General features: G+C 40.8%; 1 protein-coding gene and 1 long non-coding RNA gene across 4 annotated transcripts in view; one reads left to right on the top strand and one right to left on the bottom strand.

Moving 5' to 3' along the window:
- LOC309633337 (serine/threonine-protein kinase WNK2-like) overlaps nt 1-21,248 on the top strand; it is a 256,600-nt gene that overhangs the window by 153,163 nt on the left and 82,189 nt on the right. The window lies entirely within an intron of this gene.
- On the bottom strand, nt 1,213-16,638 carry LOC309633340. Of its 3 annotated transcripts, none has more exons than XR_014247443.1 (4): nt 16,465-16,638; nt 15,899-16,015; nt 13,166-13,371; nt 1,213-4,536 (listed from the first exon to the last, which is right to left on the bottom strand). It is a non-coding gene; the product is annotated as an uncharacterized lncRNA (long non-coding RNA). The 3 variants fall into 3 exon arrangements; XR_014247445.1 differs by lacking the exon at nt 1,213-4,536 and adding an exon at nt 12,666-12,772; XR_014247444.1 differs by lacking the exon at nt 1,213-4,536 and having other exon boundaries at nt 12,666-13,371.

Here is a 21,248-nt window from a genome sequence, read left to right as displayed (position 1 = left end):
TGTGTTAGTTTCTGCTTTATAACAAAGTGAATCAGTTATACATATACATATGTCCCCATATCTCTTCCCTCTTGCATCTCCCTCCCTCCTACCCTCCCTATCCCACCCCTCTAGGTGGTCACAAAGCACCGAGCTGATCTCCCTGTGCTATGCGGCTGCTTCCCACTAGCTATCTATTTTACGTTTGGTAGTGTATATATGTCCATGCCACTCTCTCACTTTGTCCCAGCTTACCCTTCCCCCTCCCCGTATCCTCAAGTCCATTCTCTAGTAGGTCTGTGTCTTTATTCCCTTTTAAAGAAATAAATTCTTCGTATATTAAGTGGTTTAAGTCTCCACACTAATATACAATATACGTGACATTTCTTCCAGAAAAGCTGTAAAAACTCAGATTTTCATTTTCACTAGCAATGTTTATATTTTTCCTCTTATATGCTCATTAGAATTTTTTCATGTCTTTTTTCAGTGTGTATATTGAGTTCTTATCCTCATTTATAATAGATTAAGTCATTTTGCTTTCCTATATGTTGCAAATACTTTTCCTAATATAGGTACTCTACATTGAATTTGTTTATAGTAGACTTCTGATAAAATTTATGGTGATTTAAAATATGTCCACAAATACTCTGATACCATTCCCTTGAAGAGATGGAGTTTAATTCCTCTATCTTCATCATGGACTGGACTTTAATGACTTCCTTTTAATGAATAGAATGTGGCAAATTGACAATGTTTGACTTCTGATACTAGGTTATGAAAGGCATTGCTCTCTTCTCTTTCTCTCTTGAATCATTCACTCTGGAGGAAGTCAGCTGTCATGTGGTAAGGAAACTCAAGCAGCCCTGTGAAGTGGCCCACATGGTAAGGAGCTGAGGCCCCCAACCAACAGACATGTGTGTGAACTTTCATGGAAGTGGATCCTCCGGCCCCAGTCAAGCCATATGACTACAGCCCTGGCCAATGGCTTGACCCCAAGGCCACCCGGCTAAGACACTCACAAAGGCCTGGCCTTCAGAAAATGTGTGAGATAATAAGTATTTGCCTACTTAAACTGTTGAATTTTGTGGTAAATCTTTTTACAACATATAAGTAATATATAATTTAAAAATTTTTATTGTTAAACACAATGTATGTGCAAAAGCAAACAAAACATAGATGTACAATTTAACAAAGTATTATAAAGCAAACACTAATGTAATTACTACTCAGCTTAAGAAATTAAAAATTGCAGGTCCCCAAAAAGAATATGAGTGTTCTTTCATGATCAAAACCCTCTTGCTCCAGTTTATGTGCAATCACAATCTTGATTGTCATAGTGATCATTTCTCTGCTTTGCTTTATGATTTTATCTCCTATGTTTACATCTCTAAACAATACAAGTTAGTTTTGCTTATTTCTGAGTTGCATATAAATGGAATCTATGGAATCACAGATTTACTTTTTTATGCCTTCTTCTGTTCAACCTTTTGTAAGATTCATCAATGTTGTTGTATGGAGCTCTAGTTTGTTTACTTGCATTTCTGTAGAATATTTCCATTGTATGACTCTACTGCAGCATATTTATCCATTTTACTATTTATGAATACTTGGGTTGTTTCTAATTTGGGACTACTATGCTTGCTTTTATGAACAATCTTGTTCATACTGTCATGGTTCATGTGCGCATGAGCTTCTCAAAGTTATATATTCCTAGGGGTGGTGATAGGAATATCACCACTTTACCATTTAATAACAACTTGTTTTCCAAAGGGACGGATTAATATGCACTGCCTCCAGTGCTGAATGAGTTCTTGTTGTGACATATCCTCAACAACACTCATAATTCTAAAGGTTTTTAATGTTTGCCAGTCTGAGGGGATAGAGTGGTATCTCACCATAGTTTAATATGCACTTCCTTGAATAATAATGATTTTAAGTAAATTTTCATATCTTTTTGGCCATTTTTATTTTCTCTATTATGAAGCACCACCTATTTTCTATACATTGCCTGCCTTCCTATTGAATCAGAGATTTAAAATTATATGTTTAAATTTAAAAAAATATATATGTATATACATTTTAATCCTTTATTGTTTATAACTTTAGAAAATATTCTCTGACACTCATTACTTTATCTTTCAATTTTTAAATAGTGTTTTAATGTACAGAACTTTTACATTTTAATGTAGTTAAATTATAAATCTATTCCTTATGGGTAGTTATTTTCTGACTGCTTTAACCAATTTTATACCACAAAGTATATATATTTTTATATATAAAAAATATATATATTATATAATATATTTATATATATATAATTATAATATAAATGTATTTATTTTATATTTATTATATAAATAACATAATTATGATATATTTTATATTTATAAATATATCTAACTCTAATATATTATATATATAATACATACATATATAATTATATTACTCGAGATATATCATGTTCTTGGACTGGAAGAATCAACATTGTGAAAATGACTCTACTACCCAAAGCAATCTACAGAGTCAATGCAATCCTTATCAAACTACCACTGGCATTTTTCACAGAACTAGAACAAAAAAATCTCACAATTTGTATGGAAACTCAAAAGACCCTGAATAGCCAAAGCAATCTTGGGAAAGAAAAACGGAGCTGGAGGAATCAGGCTCCCTGACTTCAGACTATACTACAAAGCTACAGTAATCAAGACAGTATGGTACTGGCACAAAAACAGAAATATAGATCAATGGAACAGGATAGACAGCCCAGAGATAAACCCAGGCACATATGGTCACCTTATCTTTGATAAAGGAGGCAAGCATATACAGTGGAGAAAAGACAGCCTCTTCAATAAGTGGTGCTGGGAAAACTGGACAGCTACATGTAAAAGCATGAAATTAGAATGCTCCCTAACACCATACATGAAAATAAACTGAAAATGGATTAAAGACCTAAATGGAAGGCCAGATACTATGAAACTCTTAGAGGAAAACATAGGCAGAACACTCCATGACATAAATCACAGCAAGATCCTTTTTGACCCACCTCCTAGAGAAATGGAAATAGAAACAAAAATAAACAAATGGGACCTAATGAAAGTTAAAAGCTTTTGCACAGCAAAGGAAACCATAAACAAGACCAAAAGACAACCCTCAGAATGGGAGAAAATATTTTCAAATGAAGCAACTGACAAAGGATTGATTAATCTCCAAAATTTACAAGCAGCTCATGCAGCTCAATATCAAAAAAACAAACAACCCAATCCAAGAATGGTCAGAAGACCTAAATAGACATTTCTCCAAAGAAGATACACAGATTGCCAACAAACACATGAAAGAATGCTCAACATCATTAATTATTAGAGAAATGCAAATCAAAACGACAATGAGATATCATCTCACACCGGTCACAATGGCCATCATCAAAAAATCTACAAACAATAAATGCTGGAGAGGGTGTGGAGAAAAGGGAACACTCTTGCACTGTTGGTGGGAATGTAAATTGATATAGCCACTATGGAGAACAGTATGGAGGTTCCTTAAAAAACTAAAAATAGAACTACCATATGACCCAGCAATCCCACTATTGGGCAGGTACCCTGAGAAAACCATAATTCAAAAAGAGTCATGTACCACAATGTTCATTGCAGCTTTATTTACAATAGCCAGGACATGGAAGCAACCTAAGTGTCCATCAACAGATGAATGGATAAAGAAGATGTGGCACATATATACAATGGAATATTACTCAGCCATAAAAAGAAACAAAACTGAGTTATTTGTAGTGAGGTGGATGGACCTAGAGTCTGTCATACAGAGTGAAGTAAGTCAGAAAGAGAAAAACAAATACCATATGGTAACACATATATATGGAATCTAAGAAAAAAAAAAAAAAAGGTTCTGAAGAACCTAGGGGCAGGACAGGAATAAAGACGCAGATGTAGAGAATGGACTTGAGGACATGGGGAGGGGGAAGGATAAGCTGGGACGAAGTGAGAGAGTGGCATGGACATATATACACTACCAAACGTAAAATAGATAGCTAGTGGGAAGCAGCTGGATTACACGGGGAGATCAGCTCGGTGCTTTGTGACCACCTAGAGCGGTGGGATGGGGAGGGTGAGAGGGAGATGCAAGAGAGAGGGGAAATGGGGATATATGTATACATATAGCTGATTCACTTTGTTATACAGCAGAAACTAACACCTTGTAATTATGCTCCAATAAAGATGTTTATAAAAAAAAAGAAATTAGATTTACTCTAAGTGCTCAAAACACACACACACACACACACACACACACACACACACACACACACACACACACAAAGAATTAATATGTAAATTTAGCAAGGCAGTTGAATACGGGTCAATATACAAAAATCGAATGCATTTCTATTTATATTTATACACAAATGATTTCTACGTATGCTACATATAGTATGCACAGAAATTTTTTTGTAAATACAAAACTATACATACCCCTATGTATTACTGTTGCGTTGCACCCTACAGGCCTGCAAGCCCTGCACTTGCCCAGCCTCGAGACCGAAGAAAGAGCCTGAAGTGAGCGACATAGACATCAGTGGTTTAATGGATGGAGGAGCTTACATGTCCTGGAGCAACACTCCACGGTGTGCGGCAGACAGCGGGCAGGACATGGTAGTAGTCTTTGCTCCCAGGGCTCGGGGAGGTCACCGGTTATAGGGGGAATTGACATCAGGTTGGCTCATCGGTTACCAGGGAAACAAGCAGAGGGGCACGTCCCTCACCGTCCCTTTGATAAGCTATCACCGTGGAGGTGCTCTGATCTAAAGATTAGAACAATCACTAGCTGGGGCCGGGGGCAAGTATGTATTAGGAGGGAAGGTTGGTGATGTGAGTAGTGTGTAGATGAAGGAGGACTGGTCGGGCAGGGGTTGTACAGCGAGCAAGAGAAGAGCCATCTTGGGTGGCTTGATCATACAATTATTTATGTATTTCTATATATGCTGTATACTAGCAAAGAAAATATTGGAAAATCAAATTTTAAAATAACATTTAAATCGTATAAAAATACTTATGAATAATTTTAACAAAATATGTGCAAGCCCTGTTCACTTAAACCTACAAAACTTTGTTGAGAGAAATAAATGAAGGCCTATATAAATGGGGTCATATATGCCATGTTCATGGCTTAGAAGACTAAACATTAAGATGTCAGTTATCCCCAAATCAATCTATAGATTCAAAGTAATCAAAGTCCCAGTAAGCAGTTTTGTAGAAATTTCCAAGCTGACTTGACAAATTTTATGGAAATGGATATATTTTCCAAAAAAGAAAATGCTGGAGGTCACGACTTAACTGTAATCTGCGGGAAACAAGACCCTGTGTTACTGTCATGAGGACAGACAAACAGATCAGTGGAGACTGACCCACATGTTCAACATATAACACATATAACACATACAGTCATTTGATATTTTGACAAACGAAGGTGATGATATAATTTGATGAAGAAAGGATGGTCTTCCCTACAAATTCTGGATACCCATTTGTAAATAAAAATGAACCCTGACGCTGACCATGCACACAAATATAATTTAACTTGAAATGAGCCACAGACCTATATGTAGATCATCTTCCCAATAACCCGTGAGACGAAGTCACACAAAGCTAAGCCAAGGCGTCAAGGTGCTGGGTTCTCATTGGGGCCCCATTCAGGTTGTTGGCAGTCCAGGACATTGTGGCTACAGAACTAAGGTTTCCCTGCCTGCTGGCTGGTGGCAGAGACTATTCTTGTCCTCAGGCCCACCGACAGCCTGGCAGCCAGCACGGGAGGCCCCCGCACCCGTGAGTCTCTGACTTCCTCTTCTGTGACCAGTCAGAGAAAACTCTCTGCCTTTGAAGCACTCATGGAATTAAAGTGGGCCCGCCCAGATCATCTCTCTTTAGCCAGGTAACAGAAATTTCTCGTGATGCTTGCAACTTTAACCATTTCTCCTTGAAATTCCACACATTTTTGTTCCATATATATTTTAGGCCATACTTTAAAGTGCATTCAAAATTAGCCTCGCTGTATCTTTCTGGGAGGCTGATCAAATTATTATTTTGAAATGACCCCTAAGATCTAGTAAAAACTTTCATCTTCCGGTCTTCTCGTCTAACATTACCAGCTGTGTGAGCTTGCTTCTGGTTGGCATCTCCAACGCCTATCATTTTCCCATCCTTTTAATTCCATCCTCCTTAAGTGTTCTGTTTTAGATGAGTCTTGTATTAATTTCCTAGGGCTGAAGTAACAAAACAGGGTGGCTTAAAAAAACAAAAATTTACTCCCTCACAGTTCTGGAGGCTAGAGGCCCAAAGTCAAGGTACCAGCAGGGCTCTGCTTCCTCTGAAGGTTCTAGTGCTTTCCTTGGCATGTAACAGCACACTCCAATGTCTGCGGCATCTGCACATGGCTTCTCTGTGTGTGTCTCTGTGCCCTCTCCTCTTCTTAGCAAGATACCGTTAGATTAAAGGCCCAGACTAAATCCAGGATGATTTCATCTTGAGATCCTTAACTAAATACATCGCAGAATAGGGAGGGTGGCAGGGAGATGCAAGAGGGAGGAGATATGGGGGTATATGTGTATGTATAGCTGATTCACTTTGTTATAAAGCATAAACTAACACACCATTGTAAAGCAATTATACTCCAATAAAGATGTTAAATAAATAAATAAATAAATAAATAAATAAATAAATAAATAAAATACATCGCAGCAGCACCGTTTCCAAAGAAGGTCACATTCTGAGGCTCTGGGTAGACCTGAATTTTGGGGGGATACCCTTTTCCGTACCCCACTGGTGCATGTGTAAAGTCAGCAGTCTCCAAATCTGAGCCAAATTTTGTGTAGGGGGTTGATCCTGCCCCATCCTCCGACAGGGCAACCTCAAGAAAATCAGTGCTTCTGATACAAAACCTACCGACCTCAGCCCCGCACAACGCACCATCAAAGTGAAAGCTGCAGGCTACATCTGGGCCCTAGCGGTGACAGAGGTGATCACAGGTTCAGGTTCAGATCACAGGTGACTCTCTGTTCCCAGGTACGTATTATGCCTTGGGACGTGGAGGTAGCATCCTGCAGGCTCCACACAGCCACTGAAGCCTCCTTGCTAAGACAGAAATGACATCTTCAGGATGAAGGCAGGCCTGGCCATCTGGTGCAGGAGGAAGTAGCTTCCTGTTGTCCTCAGACCCTTGCCACAGGCAATGACACTAGAGCAGGCCACCCTCTGAGTAGACAAGAAAGGGAAGTCTCTCGTGGTGTAGACAGCACTGACACTGTCCCATGCCACACAGCCCACCAGAGCACTGCTGCTGCCCGTACCTTACCAGGTGTCCCTGATAAAGGACAGACACAACAGTCCACACAAATGGTTGACCTTCAGGCTGTCATCTCAGTCACCTTAGCCCTTGATGCCCCAGCAAACAACCAGCATGTTTACACTCTTTGGCCATTGCCAGTGGCATGGCCATGTGGCCAGCCAATGCAGAAACTAAATTCTCATCCAAGCTTTCCCGTTTGGGAGGAAGACCTCAGGACCTCTTGCCCCCCAAACACCCCAAATATAAATGATAGTCACACATGTCTGCACATAGCAGGCACTCCTATCCCCTTTGGAGACCCAGACATTACCAACAGTGACCAAGACTCTCATTTCACTTTAAAAACACACAACACCAAGCTCTTGAGCAAGTCATTCAAGAGAACTTCCCTTCATCTGCCAATTTAGAACGCAGGCCTCACAGAGGACCATATGGCCTACTTATACAAGTTCAGGTTCGGGGAAATGAAACATGCACCTGTCAGTCATCAAACATCAGAAATGCATCATAATAACTTACTCCATTTTTGATGTTTGACAGCTGATAGCCTTTAAGGACCACCCCCCTCTCTTACCCCAGGGCAAGCTGATAAGAAAGGGGCACCTGCAGAGAATTCACACCAGTAAACCCTGGCCCAGGGTAAGAACCCCACCTCCCAAACCACAGGGAAAGCCAGAGTCAGTAACTCCTCCCTGCTTCCTCAGGCCATTTCCAGAGCTGCCTCCTGGGAGCCCACCCTGCTCTCCCAGCAAAGTCTCATTATGTGAAAAATGGACCTTTTCACTCCCACTCGCTGCATGTGTGGCATCATCAGTCTTGATAATGAGAACTAAAATGTTGCCTGCCATATCAGTAAACAAAGGATGTTGCAGCCATCAAGCCATCATATTACAGCCACCGGAGGGTGAGCCCTAAGGGAACCCAGGATGTAGACAAACGGGCTGCTCACTGCCAAACCCTCAGCCACTGCCACACCCCCTGGTTCTGCCAGTGTACCCTGAGGAAACTCAGGATAAGAATACACAGGATACTGGCCCCAGATATTTAAGGTGCATATCAAAGGAATGATTTCAGTGAGCCCAGGCTCTTGCATCTTCCCCAACATAGAAAAGTGCTAAATTCCATAACTTGAGAAATCTGGTTTTCTTTTATTAACAGTAATCTTTTGATGTTCTGACTACCTGGTCTTTTGCTGAGAATCTCCTATATATACTGGCTCCCCACCCTTGCCTCTTCGGAACAGTTTCTGCAATGTCATCTGAGATGCCATGTCCCGGGCCTGAAGTCCTCAGAAAGTCCACCCAATAAAACATAACTCTCAACTTTTAGGTTGTGCATTTTTTTTTTTTCAGTCAACAATAACCAAGCCACATTTTGGGTCAGGTTGATCCTGCCCCCTATGGTGCAACCACAAGACACATTCATCTTCCTCTTATGATTTAGAAGCTATATGCTGTATACTATTCTTCTAGGAGTTAGACGAGAGATTACTATTTGCAGCCTGCCTTATAAAGTATACTGCTAATTGGTACATTTAATCTTCTCCGACAATTCAAGGAGCTTAGACCTTTTAGTTCCTCATAAACCTCCCCTAGCCTAAATGCTAAAGTCATGCATTTTATTTCTACATATAGTTTAAAGTCCACAAGGCATTGTTGTTGCTGTTTTATACAGTCAATATTTAGATTTCCTCATATTTACCACTGTTGCTGCTCATCGATCTTTCCTGCTTCTCTGACATTTCGTCTGTGATCATTTTCCCTCTGCCTGAAGAAGTCTCATTAGTATTACACGAAGGTCATTTTACTTCCTCTCGCTGCTATTAAATACATTTTTCTTAGTCTTCAGTTATCTCAGTTCACTCTGATGGGTCTATATGCAGATTTATTTTTATTTACCCTGCTTGGGGTTTGCAGGGCCTTCTTGATTCCATGGAGTACTGTCCTTAGTCTATTTTGGAAAAATATCTACCATCATCTCTTCAAATGTTTCCTATGCGTCCCTGCCTCACCTACTCCTAGGATATAAAATAAAAAAATACTAAAATTTTTTCATGGATTCTTTATGGCCTCGCCATTCAAAGTGTGGTCTATGACCTGATAGCATCAATATTCTCAAGAAGCTTCTAAAAACTCAGCATCTCAGGCATCCCCAGGGATCCACTGAATCAGAATCTTCATTTAAACAAGATCCACAGGTGAGTCACATCCCATTCAAGTCTGAGAAGCACTGGTCTCCATCTCTTAGCCTCTCTTCCACATTTACCACTCCTCGTCTCCCCATTCCATTGTAGATAATTACTTTTATCTTCCAGTTCACTAATTCTTTCATACTCTTAACTTCTTAATTGATGTATATAATACACATAGAAAATTGCACAAGACATAAACATAAGAGCTCAGTACATTTTTACAAAGTAAATATTCATGTCACCACCGAAGTTAAGAACACTGCCAGTGGCCCAAAAGCTCCCCCCACCCACCCCAGACTTTTGTGGGATTCAACTGTCCACTCTGCTATTAAATTCATCCGCTGAGTCCTAACGTTTGTTATTCAGTTTTGCTACTCCAGAATTTCTTTCTACTTGGTTCTTTTCCAAATCTGTATGTCATTTTTCACGGCTTTAAGTTCTCTGTTGAAATTTATCTCCTTGAGCAGGGCAACCACAGGTGTGCTAGTGTTTGTGTCTATTAACTACAATATCCAAATCCCCTGGGGCTCTACTGACATTGTCAGCTGTTTATCCTGCAGGTTCTAGTTCATGTTATCTTTTTTTCTTTTTTATGGAGTATAGTTGACTTACAACATTGTGTTAGTTTCAGCTGTACAGCAAAGTGATTCAGTTATACATATACATATATTCGTTCTTTTTTACATTCTTTTCTCATACAGGTTATCACAGAATATTGGGTAAAGTTCCCTGTGCTATACAGTAGGCTCTTGTTATCTATCTTATATATAGTAGTGTGTGTATTCGTCCAAAGCTCCTGATTTATCCCTCCCCACCACGTTTCCCCTTAGGTAACCATAAGTTTGTTTTTGATATCTATTAAGTCTGCTTCTGTTTTGTAAATGGGTTCATTTGTATCTTTTTTTTTTAATTAGATTCCACATATGAGTGATATCATATGGTATTTGTCTTTGTCTGACTTACTTGACTTAGTATGATAATCTTTAGGTTTTAGCATCCATTTTGCTGCAAATGGCATTATTTCATTCTTTTTTTATGGCTGAGTAATATTCCATTGTATATATGTACCACATCTTCTTTATCCATCCCTCTGTTGATGGACATTTAGGTTGCTTCCATGTCCTGGCCATTGTAAATAGTGCTGCAATGAACACAGGGGCGTATGTATCCTTTCGGATTATGGTTTTCTCCAGCTATATGCCCAGGAGTGGGATTGGTGGATCATATGGTAGCTCTATTTTAAGTTTTTTAAGGAACCTCCATATTGTTCTCCATAGTGGTTGTACCAATTTACAGTCCCACCAACAGTGTAGGAGGGTTCCCTTTTCTCCACACCCTCTCTAGCACTTACTGTTTGTAGACTTTTTGATGATGGCCATTCTGACAGGTGCAAGGTGATACCTCATTGTAGTTTTGATTTGCATTTCTCTGATAATTAGTGATGCTGAGCATCTTTTCATATGCTTTTTGGCTATCTGTATATCTTCTTTGGAGAACTGTCTGTTTAGATCTTCTGCCCATTTTTTGATTGGGTTGTTTGTTTTTTTGACATAGAGCTCCATGAGCTGTTTGTATATTTTGGAGATTAACCCCTTGTCAGTTGCATTATTTGCAAATATTCTCTCCCGTTCTATGGGTATCTTTTTGTTTTGTTGATGGTTTCCTTTGCTGTCCAGAAGCTTTTAAGTTTAATTAGGTCACATTTGTTTATTTTTGTTTTTATTTTCATTACTCTAGGAGGTGGGTCAAAAACGATATTGCTTCAGTCTATGTCAAAGAATGTTCTGCCTATGTTTTTCTCTAAGAGTTTTATAGTGTCTGGCCTTACATTTAGGTCTTTGATCCATTTCCAGTTTATTTTTGTGTATGGTGTTAGAGAATGTTCTAATTTCATTCTTTTACATGTAGCTGTCCAGTTTTCCCAGCACCACACATCAAAGAGACTGCTTTTTCTCCACTGTGTATTCTTTCCTCCCTTGTCATAGATTAATTGATCATAGGAGCGTGAGTTTATTTCTGGGCTTTCTAACTTATTCCATTGATATATATTTCTGTTTTTGTGCCAGTACCATACTGTTTTGATTACTGTAGCTTTGTAGTATAGTCTGCAGTCAGGGAGTCTGATTCCTCCAGCTCCATTTTGCTTTCTCAAGATTGCTTTGGCTATTCGGGGTCTTTTGTATTTCCATGTAATTTTAAAAAAACTTTGCTCTAATTCTGTGAAAAATGCCAATGGTAGTTTGATAGGGATTGCACTGAATCTGTAGATTGCCTTGGGTAGTTCATATCATCTTACCTCATGTGCCTACTTATCTCTAAGTGAGTGCTGAACACTGTATTTGAAAAGAGAGGCCTTGGGAGTTGTTAACCTTCTCCAGAAAGGATTTTCATTTACTCCCAGCCAGTAACTGGGCAGCTGCAGCCAGTTCAGGGACTGTTTACTTTCAGACCACCCTCACTCTTAGGCTGAAACTTGATAACCCACCCAACCTAAGAGGATTCACAGGGCTCCATTCCTTGGTGGCCCTGCAGTCCAACTTTTGTCTACTTGGCTATTAAGCTCTGCTCAGCCCCTTAGCTTTGTAGTAAACATCTCCAGGGCAAAAGCAGCCCCATTGTTAGGCTCAGCACTTTGATTTCTGCCATCTTCTGAATCTTGGCCTAGAAACCGTTTGCTCTTTTTAGCTCTCTCACTTGATATATATTCTAATTTTTCTAATTGTCCTTCACTGACAAGTATGTGTGAATCATGTGCTCTACCAGTCCCAGGAGAGAAACTTAGTGGCTTCCTCTTCATCTACACAATATATTCTCAAATTGCTCTGGAGATGTTAATTACACTTATTCCAAAGTCTTCTTTAAACAACTAGAGTTGTTTATGTGAAATCTGTTTCATCAGGTTTTACTTTTTTTGTTTACGAGCTTAGTTCTTTTACAGAGTTAGTTCTGTTTACATATGAAACTGTTCCTGGATGTCTGCTCATCTTGATATTTGGGATGCCAGTTTGCCCACACTTGCAAAGACCTCCTTCCCTCCAGGAGGAGGATACTGCCCCCAGGTGAGAGCTACTTCCTCAATCTGCCAGCTAACACCCACTTTTGCCATTTCTCTCTGGCCAAATGCTCCCTCCCAATGCGCAAGAATCACCTCTAAAACAAATGTCCTGGCAGCAGAAGGCCTTCATCATCTGAGGCAAATGCTTGCATTCTGTCGAACATGCCTCAGTTTTCCTTTGAGTTGGGCCCTCGTGGAGACTTGAAAAGGGGGAAAGAAGGGTGAGAATGCAGTAGTGAGAAGGAACTGCAAGGGGAAGAAAGACTATGAGTAGGACCAGGAGACAGGAAAGCAGGGGCCCGTGGACAAGAAAACACAGGCAGCCCACAGGGCTGGACCTCACTCTGAAAGGGTGAGAGGCTGCAGAGATGGGGCCAAGGAACAGGCTGTGGCACACTAGAGCCGAAGGGGGATGAGGAGTCTGCCCTCCACATGGCAGGCAAGGAGGAGCTTGGGGGACCGAGCAGAATTATGTGGTCACTTGGTCTGCCATGTGGAGGGCCTGGCTTGAAGTGCCACCTGGCACAGTGGTCTGGTGCCAGGTCCACAGACCCTGGGAAACAGCAGAGGTTCCTGAGAGCTGGGTCACTCACCAGCAGGAGGGGGCCTTCTGGAAAGTCACAGGCCTCCAATGAAGACGAGTATGTAGGCAGGCAGGAGGCATGCTCACACCCGTTCTCTGCTTTCCATACTTTGATCAGTCCCTGCTCGTCCACGGTGACAACCAGTTGCAGCCGAGGGTAAGTCACCAAATTCACCAGAGCTGCAGGCTGTAGAGGGCTCGACAGATCTCCGTGCCCTAGGCAACAACAAAATTAATGTAACAACTCACATAGGGCCCATTTATTTCCTAAACACTTATTATTTTCATTCATTCGACCATCACCCAGTGCACACTGGGGACATGTAGGTGTAAAGGATATGATGCCCATCCTCACAGGCCGCACAGCATGGTAGGGAACACAACACAGAAGCAATGTTCCACCAGAGAGGAGACAGGTGTGTCCTGGAGGAGAGCAGTGGCTGAGCGTGGGTGTTGAGACTGCCTGGGGTTGGTGCCATTGCAGGGGGATTGAGGGTGGGGTCCTTCATGTGCACTGGGCACAGGATGTCTGAAGCACTCCCAGTGGTTACCTATGGCTCAACTGAAGAAGGCTGGGCAGGGAGGCAGGACCCAACACTACCCACCCTGCCCGGGATCTGGGCTGTGCTTGGGACCTAGGCTGTGCTGGGGACCTGGGCTGTACTCAGGACCTGGGCTTTGCAGGGCTGCATAAAGTGAACTTCCACGTGGAACGTCTCACTTGGTCCCCAAGGAACCCAGGTTTACAGATAAGCTAATTCAGCCTTGTGGTTGTAAACAGTTTCTGTTGCATATCTGCAACTGCCCTGCTCAGAACATGCCCTTCCCAGTGGTGTACCCAGCAGTGCCACCGCGGGCCAGGCCTGGCGAAGGCCCATGCCCTGTCACGGCCATTAGCACAGAGGAAAATGACTGGTCCGATATGGGCTGATTCCCAGATACATGGTCTCTCCCAGGATTCTGAAAGCTACAACAGCGAGGTAAAGAGCCTGGGTCCAGCAGGCCCACGGTACATTAGGATAGGGCGTCAGAGAACCAATCCTCTAATTGCTGTTTCTGAGTTTCTCAGAGTTGCCACATGGGGTTTCTTTCCAATTTGGAGTTATTACGGTCCTTTTTCTATCAGGTGTTATCATGTTAGCATGATCTTTTTCCAATCATGATATCCCAGTATTCTTCCATTCTTTTCTTTCTTCCCCCTCACATCAACAAATCAACAGTTGATTTCTGTTGCTTAAACAGCTAACAAGACTATTACTAGTAGGAACTTGGCACCGGTGACTGGGTCATGTCAACTAGGTCTCGGAGAATACACATTATTCACCAGTGGCTAGTAGTATGGAAGTGGGCAAAGAAGCAGTGAAACTCCCCTTCCCATTTCAGAATAGAAAGTAGCAACCAGGGGAACAGAGCGCAGAAACAGGCTACATACTGCATGACTCCAACAAAATGATTGAGCTTTCTAAAAATAAAATAAGATTGGAGATGTGTTCACAAAGAGGATTCAGGTTGGCAAGCCAGGCAGAATGGGTGCAGAGGGGTCTAGCCCTGTCTAACAGTCCCACACTGTGACCAACGGACCACACTAGAGTTCAACAAACCACAGCCTACAGCCAAACCCAGCCCACTAACCATTTTTGTATTTTCGTTAAAAAAAAAAATCAAAGAATATTTCATGACACATGAAAAAAACAAGAAACTCACATGTGAGGGTCCATAAGTACAGTTTTATTGGAACACAGCCACTCCCTTTTTGTTTACTTCTTGTCTACAGCTGCTTCTGCATTTCAGCCACATAGTTAAGTAGTTGCAACAGGACCATGTGGTCTGCAAAGCCTAAAATATTTGCTCTCTGGCCCTTTACAGAAAAGGTCTGCCACCCCAGCACCAAAGCTCTTTATGTTCAAGTCAAGACCTTTTTGTTTTGGCAACTATGGAACCTCCCAGCCTTCAGGTCTTCTTCCTGCCCAAGAGCCCCTCATCTAAGCCTGTGTGGTCTCATGTCCACAGCCTAAGGTGGGTCTCTTTCAGGGCAACACAACTGCAATGAAACAGAGACCAGCCACCTGCACCCATCAGTCACCAGAGACCTTCACTCGAAATTATAATGTCAAACATCACTGTATATGAGGAAAATAAAGCACGTGGAAAAGAAAAAAAAAAACATGATAAACAAATGAAAAACTGACCACGGAGGAAAGACATATGATGCAAATAACTGTATCCTTTAAACAACAAAAAAGAGCAATCAGAGAATATGAAAATGGATAGGAAAGCTTTTTAACAATTAGTACCAACCAAGTCCAAAATACTAATCAAGTTATCGAGGTTGTAACACTTAAGTTTGCAAGTGGGGTGAGTAAAAGCTGCATTATCTGGGCAAAACCACCCAGAGGCTGGCATTGGCTCCAATGTGGACATCACAGAACTGGGCATGGCAGCTGTCATCCCCTTGCATAAACAGCCTCCATCAGGCACTGCAAAAATGCCCATCTCCCTGAGGCAGGACAGCAGAGAGTCAAGGGCATTTGCGATCAATCAGACTCAAGTCTGAAGTGTGACCTGGCACAGCGACTGAGCCTCCTGCAGCTCAGATTTCTCATCTGTACAATGGGGCTCGCACTCCTCACCTCACAAGTTGGCTGTGATGGTTAAAGAGAATAAAGGCAAAGGGCCTCGCTAAGACTGAGGACATAGCAGCATCTGGTCACTTCTCCTCCTGGCCCCCTCCTGGACAGCTCACCTCTTGCAGATCCCAGGCACACACGGTGCCATCTGACGACACGGTGCACACCACGGACTCCTCCCGCCCATCAAACCAGTACTCTGGTTGAGATGTAGGCCAGCTCATCTATCTCTCCTGAAAGAGAACACAGACTTGCCTTAAGCACACACATGGACGCCTGGGATGTGAACATTCAACTTGGTGAAGGGGAGGCAGGCAAGTCATTCCTCTTCTCTCTCAGGAGCATGACAGGTGCTGATTCTGGGGACAGTGGTGGACAGAAAGAGCTGGGACTTCAGACTTACAGTTTGGGTATCATGCCCAGGACTGCCTACCACCCACCAGCCATGTTACTGTGAACAACAGTTACAACATCCTTATCTCTTAGTTTCTGTTTCTTTCTACTCTGAAATAGATGTAATGATCTCTGTGAGGATCAAATGATAACACAGGTATAGAACATAGCAGGGTATGTCCTCATTATGTGGCATTTTCCAACTAATTGGCTGAAAAACCAAATCCCTAGAGATCTGACCAGGGAAAGAGTGGGAATGCACAGAGTTACCACCTTCCCCACCCCGTACCTTTGTGCCCAGCAATGGCTTTGCAGATAAAGTCCTTCTCTGGCCACCCAGATTCCATTCGGAACTCCAGCTCGGATCAGCAGAGATAGTACTGTTTCCATGTCTGTGTGCCCAGGGTCGTCTGGGAGGCTTTACAGGAGGACCAGCGTCTCAGACACAGCTGCTTGAAACAAAGACCCACAGTCCCAGGCAGAAAAGGAGTCATTAGAAGGTGTTTTGGCATCAATAGGCCTAGCTTTGATTCCCAGCTTCACCATCTACTAGCTTGGACAACTCACTTTGCCTATGTAGGCCTCAGTTTCCTCCACTGTTAAATGGGGATAATGATATGACACTGAACGAGTGCTCACCACATGTCGGGAATAGGTGCTTTTCGTGTTTCCAGTCAATCTATATAACAACCCCATAAGGTAGGTCCTCATCTCCATTTTAGACATGAGAGAGAGGTTAAACAACTAACCCAGGGTCATGCAGCCTTGGTCATGCAACTGGAACTCAAGAGTCTGCATTTTTTTGAAGCCGCCAACTATTGTTGAACTATTTCTCCCTTCAATTTTGTCAGCCCTTCATGCATTTTGTTGCTTTGTTATTAGGTCCATTTACATTTATAATTTTTAGATCTTCTTGATGGATTGATCTGTTTATTATTATAAAATATCCTTCTTTGTCCCTAGTAACACTTTTTGTCTTAAAGTCTGTTTTGTCTGATATTAGCATAGTCATTCTAGCTCTCTCTTGGTTGCTGTTTGCATGGTATATGTTTCCATTCTATTATTGTCAACCTGTATCTTTGAATCTAAAGTGTGTCTATTGTAGACAGCATATACTTGGATATTTTTAATCCCTTCTGCCAATCTCTGCCTTTTCATTGGAGTGTTTAATCCATATATATTTAATACAACTACTGATAAGATAGGATTTACATGTCATTTTGCTTATTTCTATGCATTTTTCCTTCTATTCCTCTATTACTGCCTTCTTTTGTATTAAGTATTTTCTTGTGTCCTATTGCCTTGTCATTTCTTCAACTGTATATTCTTTTAGTTCTTAGTGGTTGCCTTGGGGATTACTGGATAAAAATCTCAATTTATGACAATCTAGTTTTGATTAATAGCAACTTAATAGTATCAAAAAACTTAGCTCCTGTGTAGCTCCATTTTATGCCCCTCTCATTCATGCCGTTATTGTCATACAGATTACATCTTCATACATTATGTACCCAATGGAGAGTCACAATTATTGTTTTATGCAGTTGTCCTTTAAATCACATAGGAAAAAAGGAGTTACAAACAAAAGAATTCATTTATGTTGCCTTTTATATACACCCATATGGTTACTTTACTGGTGCTACTTCTTCACGTGGATTCAAGTTCCTGTCTAATGTCCTTTCATATCAATCTGAAAGACTCTCTTTAGTATTTTTTGTAGGGCAAGTCTACTAGCAACAAATTCTCAGAGCTTTTGTTAATCTGGGAATGTCTTAATTTTCTCCTTCATTTTGCTAGATATAGAATTATTTATTTATTTATTTGTTTATCTATTTATAATCAGTCATCAATTTTATACACATCAGTGTATACATGTCAATCCCAATCGCCCAATTCAGCACACCACCATCCCCACCCCACCGCGGTTTTCCCCCCTTGGTGTCCACACGTTTGTTCTCTACATCTGTGTCTCAACTTCTGCCCTGCAAACCAGTTCATCTGTACCATTTTTCTAGGTTCCACATACATGCGTTAATATACGATATTTGTTTTTCTCTTTCTGACTTACTTCACTCTATATGACAGTCTCTAGATCCATCCACGTCTCAACAAATGACTCAATTTCGTTCCTTTTTATGGCTGAGTAATATTCCATTGTATGTATGTACCACATCTTCTTTATCCATTTGTCTGTTGATGGGCATTTAGGTTGGTTCCATGACCTGGCTATTGTAAATAGTGCTGCAATGAACATTGGGGTGCATGTGTCTTTTTGAATTACGGTTTTCTCTGGGTATATGCCCAGTAGTGGGATTGCTGGATCATATGGTAATTCTATTTTTAGTTTTTTAAGGAACCTCCATATTGTTCTCCATAGTGGCTGCATCAATTTACATTCCCACCAACAGTGCAAGAGGGTTCCCTTTTCTCCACACCCTCTCCAGCATTTGTTGTTTGTAGATTTTCTGATGATGCCCATTCTGACTGGTGTGAGGTGATACCTCATTGTCGTTTTGATTTGCATTTCTCTAATAATTAGTGATGTTGAGCAGCTTTTCATGTGCTTCTTGGCCATCTGTATGTCTTCTTTGGAGAAATGTCTATTTAGGTCTTCTGCCCATTTTTCGATTGGGTTGTTTGTTTCTTTAATATTGCGCTGAATGAGCTGTTTATATATTTTGGAGATTAATCCTTTGTCCGTTGATTCGTTTGCAAATGTTTTCTCCCATTCTGAAGGTTGTCTTTTTGTCTTGTTTATGGTTTCCTTTGTTGTGCAAAAAAAAAAAAAAAAAAAAAACGGAGCTGGAGGAATCAGACTCCCTGACTTCAGACTATACTACAAAGCTACAGTAATCAAGACAATATGGTACTGGCACAAAAACAGAAACATAGATCAATGGAACAAGAAAGCCCAAAGATAAACCCAGGCACCTATGGTCAACTAATCTATGACAAAGGAGGCAAAGATATACAATGGAGAAAAGACAGTCTCTTCAATAAGTGTTGCCAGGAAAACTGGACAGCTACATGTAAAAGAAGGAAATTAGAATACTCCCTAACACCATACACAAAAATAAACTCAAAATGGATTCGAGACCTAAATGTAAGACTGGACACTATAAAACTCTTAGAGGAAAACATAGGAAGAACACTCTTTGACATAAATCACAGCAAGATCTTTTTTGATCCACCTCCTAGAGTAATGGAAATAAAAACAAAAATAAACAAATGGGACCTAATGAAACTTCAAAGCTTTTGCACAGCAAAGGATATAGAATTCTTGATGACAATCTTTTTCTTCCCACACCTTCAACATATCAGCACACTCCTTTTTGGGCTCCATGGTTTTTTATGAGAAATCAACCATTACTCTCATTGGGGTTGTCCCATACATGATGAGTTGCTTCTCTCTTGATGCTTTCAAGATTCTGTCTTTGGCTTTCAAGTTGGATTATAATGTGTCTCGACATGGAACTCTTTTGACTTTATCCTACTTGCAGCTCACTGAGCTTCTGGATGTGTAAATTAACATTTTTCATCAAATTTGGGAAGTTTGCAGTCATATCTTTAAATACTTTCTACTTTCTTTCTCCTCTCATCTGGAACTCCCTATTATCTGTTGCTTGCATGCTTGATGGTGTCCCACAGGTCTCTTAGGCACTATTCATTTTTCTTCATCTTCAGCTTCATTGCATTCCTCAGACTGGATAATCTCAACTGACCTATATTCCAGTTTACTGATTCTTTCTTCTGCCTGCTCAAATCTGCTCTTGAATTTTTAATTTGATATTGTACTTTCCTACTCCATAATTTCTGTTTAGTTATTTTTTTTATAATTTTTCTTTATTAATATTCTCTATTAAATGAGACACTGTTCTCATACTTCCCTTCAGTTCTTTTCACGTGGTTTCCTCTAGTTCTTTGCACATACTAAAATAGTTGATTTAAAGTCTTTGTCTAGTAGGTCTGATGCCTGGGCTTCCTTGGGGACAGTCTTTATTGTTTGCTTTGTTTCCTGCATATTAGCGACACTTTATTTCTTTGCATGACTTATAACTTCTGTTGAAAACTGAACATTTTAAATAACATAATGTAGAACTCTGGAAATCTGATTCCACCCCACCCCCGGTTTGTTATTATTGCCGTTATTATTTTTGGTTTGTTTAGTGAAGTAACTCTGAAAAGTTTCTGAAGTAACTCTGAAAGTCTGTATTCTTTGTTATGTAGGGCCACTTATGTCTCTGCTCAGTTAAATTAATGTGCAGTAATGAGAGGACAGAGATTTCCTAAATTTCTGGAACCACTAAGTTTCCTAGTCATTGCCAAAGGCTCTATGTGCAGGTTGGGGCATGTGTGCAACACTCAGCCAGGCAGTTGACTTCTCTGCCTTAGTCTTCACTTCCTGCTTCCACAGAACCTCAAGGTTAACCAGAGGTAAAAGTTTAGAGCGCTTTTATATCTGCCCTGAGTTAGCACACAGCCCTGCACAAGCACTTGGCCTTCTAGATTCCTAGGAATGTGTTGGAGCTTTCCAAAACCCCTAAGGACATCACATTCCCAGCTTTTCCTTTTAAACTCTTTGGTTAGCCTATTGTTTCCTTAACTATCATTCATCAACTCTGATTAAAGACTAATTAAAAAGTTAATCAATTCTCTTTAGTTGTTTTGACAAATGCCCCAAGGTAAAGGTTTTTCACATTGGATGAACACCAAGCAAGGTAAAATAAAGACAGCTTACACGTGAGCTCTTCCAGGAAACACCAGACAGGTCGAACAATGACAATTCTCTGGGAATAAGGCTTTGAAGAATCTCTCATTCCATTCTTACCCTTCCAGTGACTGCGGCTCCTGCTTTCACTGTGATTGTGAACTGTTGGTATTCAAGGCTAACACAAAGCTGGAAGGTTGTTATGGGAACAGGGCAAGTGAACACTTGCTGCTCTTACTGAGAATAAGCCATTTTTTTCTTGAATAAACATTTCCCAGACTACTGTAAGTCTCTGGTTAATTTCCAGAGTTCTGTAAAAGTTGATTTTGACAATTTATGCCAGTTTTCTCATTGCTTTTACGGAGGAG

This window comes from Balaenoptera borealis (assembly GCF_965194805.1).
Source record: "Balaenoptera borealis genome assembly, chromosome: 8".
Taxonomy (NCBI): domain Eukaryota; kingdom Metazoa; phylum Chordata; class Mammalia; order Artiodactyla; family Balaenopteridae; genus Balaenoptera; species Balaenoptera borealis.
This window is presented reverse-complemented; position numbering and strand designations above follow the sequence as displayed.